This window comes from Pteropus alecto, unplaced genomic scaffold (genome assembly GCF_000325575.1).
Source record: "Pteropus alecto unplaced genomic scaffold, ASM32557v1 scaffold8, whole genome shotgun sequence".
NCBI classification, from domain to species: domain Eukaryota; kingdom Metazoa; phylum Chordata; class Mammalia; order Chiroptera; family Pteropodidae; genus Pteropus; species Pteropus alecto.
The window spans coordinates 6,419,875-6,425,874 of record NW_006494609.1 but is presented as its reverse complement, the minus strand read 5'-3'; the positions used below and the strand labels follow the sequence as shown (position 1 = coordinate 6,425,874).

Here is a 6,000-nt window from a genome sequence, read left to right as displayed (position 1 = left end):
GAGAGAGAGAGAGAGAGAGAGAGAGAGAGAGAAACATGCAGAGACAGACAGACACTGCACCTTTTTATCACCCTTTCCTTTTCTCCCAGGCACATTAAACCAAACTCGTACGATTAAGGCACCTTTTACAATTCGGGAAGAAAAATGCAGGCAGCAGCTAAGGCTGAAGTAGCCTCAAATAGAAATAAAAATAAACCCCTTGAGTCAGCAGGAGCTCTGGAGCGGCAGCACGTGGTGGTGCCACCCGCACACTCCTCCTGGCCAGGCGGTCGGCACCGCGGTCAGCACCATGGTCAGCACCATGAAGCCACTCTCCAGGCCTGTGCCTCTCTAGGGGTTAAGAGGCTCAAAGGCCTCGCTCAGAGGCAAATGGCTGGAACCTGTGCCCTGGTTCTCAAACGTGAATGTAGAGAGGTGGCCTGGGCACTTGGAGGGTGACAGGCTTTGTGGCTGGAGGAGCTTGAAGAAGGAGCTTCCACTCTCATGGACAGGATGCTCTTGGAATTCAGGACCTAAAAATTAGTGCTTTTGCCAACTGTCCTGGTCAAAGAACTTCAGAAGGAGTGAGAGCTGCATCTACTGGCAAAAGAGGGGTAACAGCCTGTCCGGGACTGGCCTCAGAGATGATACTCCAGGTGGGTGAAGCCTCTGGGCCTCTGGGTGCTGGGCACCAATGAAAGCTCAGCTTTTACAGCCAGGCTAAACCCTCAAGGGAGAGCAACAGTAGCAGAAAGAGGCTTGGTGCACCTGTCGCGGCCATCTGTGACTTCAGGAGTAAGCTGACCAGGGTTCTGCCAAGGAATGGTGACATTCTGGACAGACGGCCTCCATCCCACCCCACCCCACTTCCTCCCACTTCATATGATAAGCTGGAGGCACAAACCCAACAAGCAGCTTTTCTAGATCCAGGGGTCTTGCTAACTTTGCTTTGACTACCCTCTTTGGACTCACCTTGGTTAAAAAAGCACATTATACTTTTTGGAAGGGAGGCAGAGGTAATGATATTTTCTAGATAAATCATATCATATATACGATGTGACACTTGTTGGTTAAGTTTATATATATATGAAAGAAATGCCACCTAAATATATATATATATATTTAGGTGGCATTTCTTTCTTAAAAGAAGCTTTAGCAACTATCATATTCCTGCTCTCAAGAGGATTTGACTTCAAACCCCCTGAGAATAAAGAACAGAGATTAAGATGGTCCTATTCTTCCTTGAGATATCTCAAAGGGATACTGAGGAAGTCAGCATCATAAGTCTTTCTAACAGATAAAAATACCAAATCTATGAATGATTTGTTTTCAAGGTCAAATATCAAGACCCTTTCAGAATTTATAGTGGTGACTTGGTATTCTGGTTCTGAAATCGGTGTTCCTTTAAAAGTCCACGCTGTCTGTGGTAAACAGTTCACAGTTATCCCAACTGCTCTGGCTCGCTACTATAAGGTGATCCACAGCCTTTGAAGGAGGTGGCCCTCATTCAAAATCTTTCATGCTTTTGGGTGGTGTCCCCAAAATACAATGTCTTAAACTAGCAACATGTACCAAAGGAAGTGAGAGGGGTGATTTATGGAGACTCAATTTGAACCTCAGTTTCCTGCTCTGTAAAATATGGATAAAGCCTCCCCTCAGGAGGTTCTTGGGAGTTTAAATGAGATAACATATACACAGCATCTGGTGCGGCGCCTGACAAAGAATGGCAGTACTCTTTGTTCAATAAAAAAATAAGCTAAAATTCCAAGAAAGGTAAGTAGATGTTTAGTAGTAGATATTTAGGGTCTGATGTTATTATAAGTAGAAAAGTCAAGGGAAATGATCTTATCCTAAGCATCCTCCTTTAAGGTAGAGGATTCCCATTCAATCCAGTTGCTCCTTTAGTCCTCCAGATGGAGACCCACTGCACTTTGGACTTATTCTAACTCCACATCATAGCCTTAAGGGAACTTAGATGACCTGGCTTATGCCTAATTCTCCAATTCCATCTTCTACTAGATGACCCCTTTACCTTCCAGCTCCTCTTTCTGCTCTTTGAATGTGTCAAGTTCTTTCCCAACCCCAAACCTTTATACTTGCTGGCCTCTCTTGTCTGAAAAATTTTTCTCCAAGATTTTCATGTGATTGGTTCATTTCAGATGTTACCTCTTCAGAGACCCTCTCTGTCCTTCATCTGAAGTTAGCCATCACATTCCTGAAAGGCACTTTATCCTATTACCTTGTTCTATTTCCTTCACAGCACTCTCTACTTTCAGAAATTATTTTACCTGTATTTGTTCACAGTCTAGCTTCTTAAAAATACTGTATGCTCTCTGAAAGCTGAACTTTTGTTTTATTCCTCTCCATATTTTCTGTGTGTGGAAAAGTGGGTAGCACATAGTAGAAGCTCAGTAAATATTTGCTGAATAAATGAATACAATGAATCAATTGCCAATCTCATATTCACTCAGTCTTATACTTAGTTCCATGGATGCATTCATCTGGCTTTAGTGACATTGCTTCCCCAGAGGCATGCATTCCCGGAGCTGATGAGTTGACCACCTATCCACATAATGTTCTTCTTTTCTAAATTGGCACTGCATGTTCACCAACCCAACCAGCAGCTTTTCTAGATCCAGGGGTCTTGCTAACTTTGCTTTGACTACCCTCTTTGGACTCACCTTGGTTAAAAAAGCACATTATACTTTTTGGAAGGGAGGCAGAGGTAATGATATTTTCTAGATAAATCATATCATATATACGATGTGACACTTGTTGGTTAAGTTTATATATATATGAAAGAAATGCCACCTAAATATATATATATATATTTAGGTGGCATTTCTTTCTTAAAAGAAGCTTTAGCAACTATCATATTCCTGCTCTCAAGAGGATTTGACTTCAAACCCCCTGAGAATAAAGAACAGAGATTAAGATGGTCCTATTCTTCCTTGAGATATCTCAAAGGGATACTGAGGAAGTCAGCATCATAGGTCTTTCTAACAGATAAAAATACCAAATCTATGAATGATTTGTTTTCAAGGTCAAATATCAAGACCCTTTCAGAATTTATAGTGGTGACTTGGTATTCTGGTTCTGAAATCGGTGTTCCTTTAAAAGTCCACGCTGTCTGTGGTAAACAGTTCACAGTTATCCCAACTGCTCTGGCTCGCTACTATAAGGTGATCCACAGCCTTTGAAGGAGGTGGCCCTCATTCAAAATCTTTCATGCTTTTGGGTGGTGTCCCCAAAATACAATGTCTTAAACTAGCAACATGTACCAAAGGAAGTGAGAGGGGTGATTTATGGAGACTCAATTTGAACCTCAGTTTCCTGCTCTGTAAAATATGGATAAAGCCTCCCCTCAGGAGGTTCTTGGGAGTTTAAATGAGATAACATATACACAGCATCTGGTGCGGCGCCTGACAAAGAATGGCAGTACTCTTTGTTCAATAAAAAAATAAGCTAAAATTCCAAGAAAGGTAAGTAGATGTTTAGTAGTAGATATTTAGGGTCTGATGTTATTATAAGTAGAAAAGTCAAGGGAAATGATCTTATCCTAAGCATCCTCCTTTAAGGTAGAGGATTCCCATTCAATCCAGTTGCTCCTTTAGTCCTCCAGATGGAGACCCACTGCACTTTGGACTTATTCTAACTCCACATCATAGCCTTAAGGGAACTTAGATGACCTGGCTTATGCCTAATTCTCCAATTCCATCTTCTACTAGATGACCCCTTTACCTTCCAGCTCCTCTTTCTGCTCTTTGAATGTGTCAAGTTCTTTCCCAACCCCAAACCTTTATACTTGCTGGCCTCTCTTGTCTGAAAAATTTTTCTCCAAGATTTTCATGTGATTGGTTCATTTCAGATGTTACCTCTTCAGAGACCCTCTCTGTCCTTCATCTGAAGTTAGCCATCACATTCCTGAAAGGCACTTTATCCTATTACCTTGTTCTATTTCCTTCACAGCACTCTCTACTTTCAGAAATTATTTTACCTGTATTTGTTCACAGTCTAGCTTCTTAAAAATACTGTATGCTCTCTGAAAGCTGAACTTTTGTTTTATTCCTCTCCATATTTTCTGTGTGTGGAAAAGTGGGTAGCACATAGTAGAAGCTCAGTAAATATTTGCTGAATAAATGAATACAATGAATCAATTGCCAATCTCATATTCACTCAGTCTTATACTTAGTTCCATGGATGCATTCATCTGGCTTTAGTGACATTGCTTCCCCAGAGGCATGCATTCCCGGAGCTGATGAGTTGACCACCTATCCACATAATGTTCTTCTTTTCTAAATTGGCACTGCATGTTGGAGACTCTGTTTTTGACTTTGTCCTGAGGAAGCATGGGAAGCTTTGATGGACCTTCCAATTAATTCTCTGCTAGGCAACAAAGTGAAAATAAATCCTTAATGCAGTACAAAATCTGGAAATGCTGCTGGTGTGTCACAGCTGGAGCTATTCATTTTACTTGTCATACTTATAATTTATTTATTTACTTTTTGCAAAATGTCAAGAGAAGTAGCTCTGAATTTGGTAAGGCTGATTCCATTCGGGGACCCAGTTTAATACTGAAAAGACTTATCAGAGGAAAAATTCAAGACTGTTTTATTTTTCTTCTTTCACTACAAAGAGATAACCCCCACTTATCCTGATAAAATGCATATCTTCCAATTTAACATTGTTGATTTCTCTTTTATTTGTTATTTTTTTTATCCCTGCTGTTTCTTCTTCTTGTCAACACATTCCTACCTAGATTTCTTTTCTAATTCTCATTCTTTTCAGTTCCATTAGAGTTTATATTAGGCTGCCATATGAAATATATTTTAGTTTTTTAACTGCAGCAATACCTTCTAAACGCAGCCTGCAGCTAGAATTCTGGCTGAAGGGTTCATCATCCCCACCAAAAGCTCCCCTCTTTCTTTCTGAGTTGTCCTCTCTAGTGGATCCCTGGAGTGAGAATGGCTTAGAATGAAGTGTGTAGCTACAGGATGAAGAGGCAGGTGTTCTTTCAAGATCGAAAAGAGAAATAGATTTAGAAACATCACGCTCACCACAGATTTAAAATTGGAAAATATAAATAATTTTGGAGGAATGACCATGTGTAGCTCCACTTGGAAAAACCCCCACGAAATCCTAACCATACCCTGGAACCTTAAGTTTCTGAATGAAAGGCAGGTTTTAAAAACACCCATAACTAGATTTGCCTGGCTAGTAGCTAGGTTTCTCTATTATTCAGTTTCTCTCTGTTCTACCTCCCATGAGACTGTCTCAAGGTGAAGTAGGAGAATCCTTACCCATCTAACCCTCTTTGTCTTGCTTTGGTCTGTACTTCATCTATTAAGTAGTCTGGAGAATCTTTTGGCTCCTACAATAAGCCTCATGATAGTACTTAATTGTGTCAGGTGCCAGGCATCTAATGTGAAGTTGCCCAGTTGGTCTCTCAAAATACATTTCGTCTCTGCACATGTATAGACTCTGACTTTCCACTTCACTGCCAGCAGGAGACACTTGTCAAATTGTTTGTCGTAGGCACATCTAATATGACTGCAGAGACACAGAAAGCACCAGAGCAGTCTGTTTCTGTGTGAACCCTATGCTCTTCCTTAAGTGCCCTCTCTTTCCAAACACAAAGTATAGAAATCCTTACTTTCTCTCTCTATGCACCATTCCAAAGGTAAATTAAGGAAGAGAGAAAAAAACAAAAACAACTAAACTCTCATAATGTGAAATGAAATAAAATTCCTGAAAAAATACAGGTGACTGTTAACATGGCTATAAATATATCAGCGAGTTCCAGTGACACCATAAAACAGTCAAACTTTGCTTTATTATATGTCAGTAGATTTATTTATAGCCACATAATTCATCCCTCTGCTCATTTATTTAAGAAAGCCATCCTGCAAAAAGCAGATTTTGATTATATTTTCCATTTGGGGATATAAAAGAGAAGCTTTATTCTTTTAAGCAGCACTACATGTATTTGATTTAAAAAAAAGAAAGACAATGTCATCCTCA

The 6,000-nt window shown here is 40.2% G+C and overlaps 1 protein-coding gene across 3 annotated transcripts in view; it reads right to left on the bottom strand.

Moving 5' to 3' along the window:
* NRXN3 (neurexin 3) overlaps positions 1–6,000 on the bottom strand; it is a 1,437,186-nt gene that overhangs the window by 483,372 nt on the left and 947,814 nt on the right. The gene's annotated exons all lie outside the window — the stretch shown is intronic.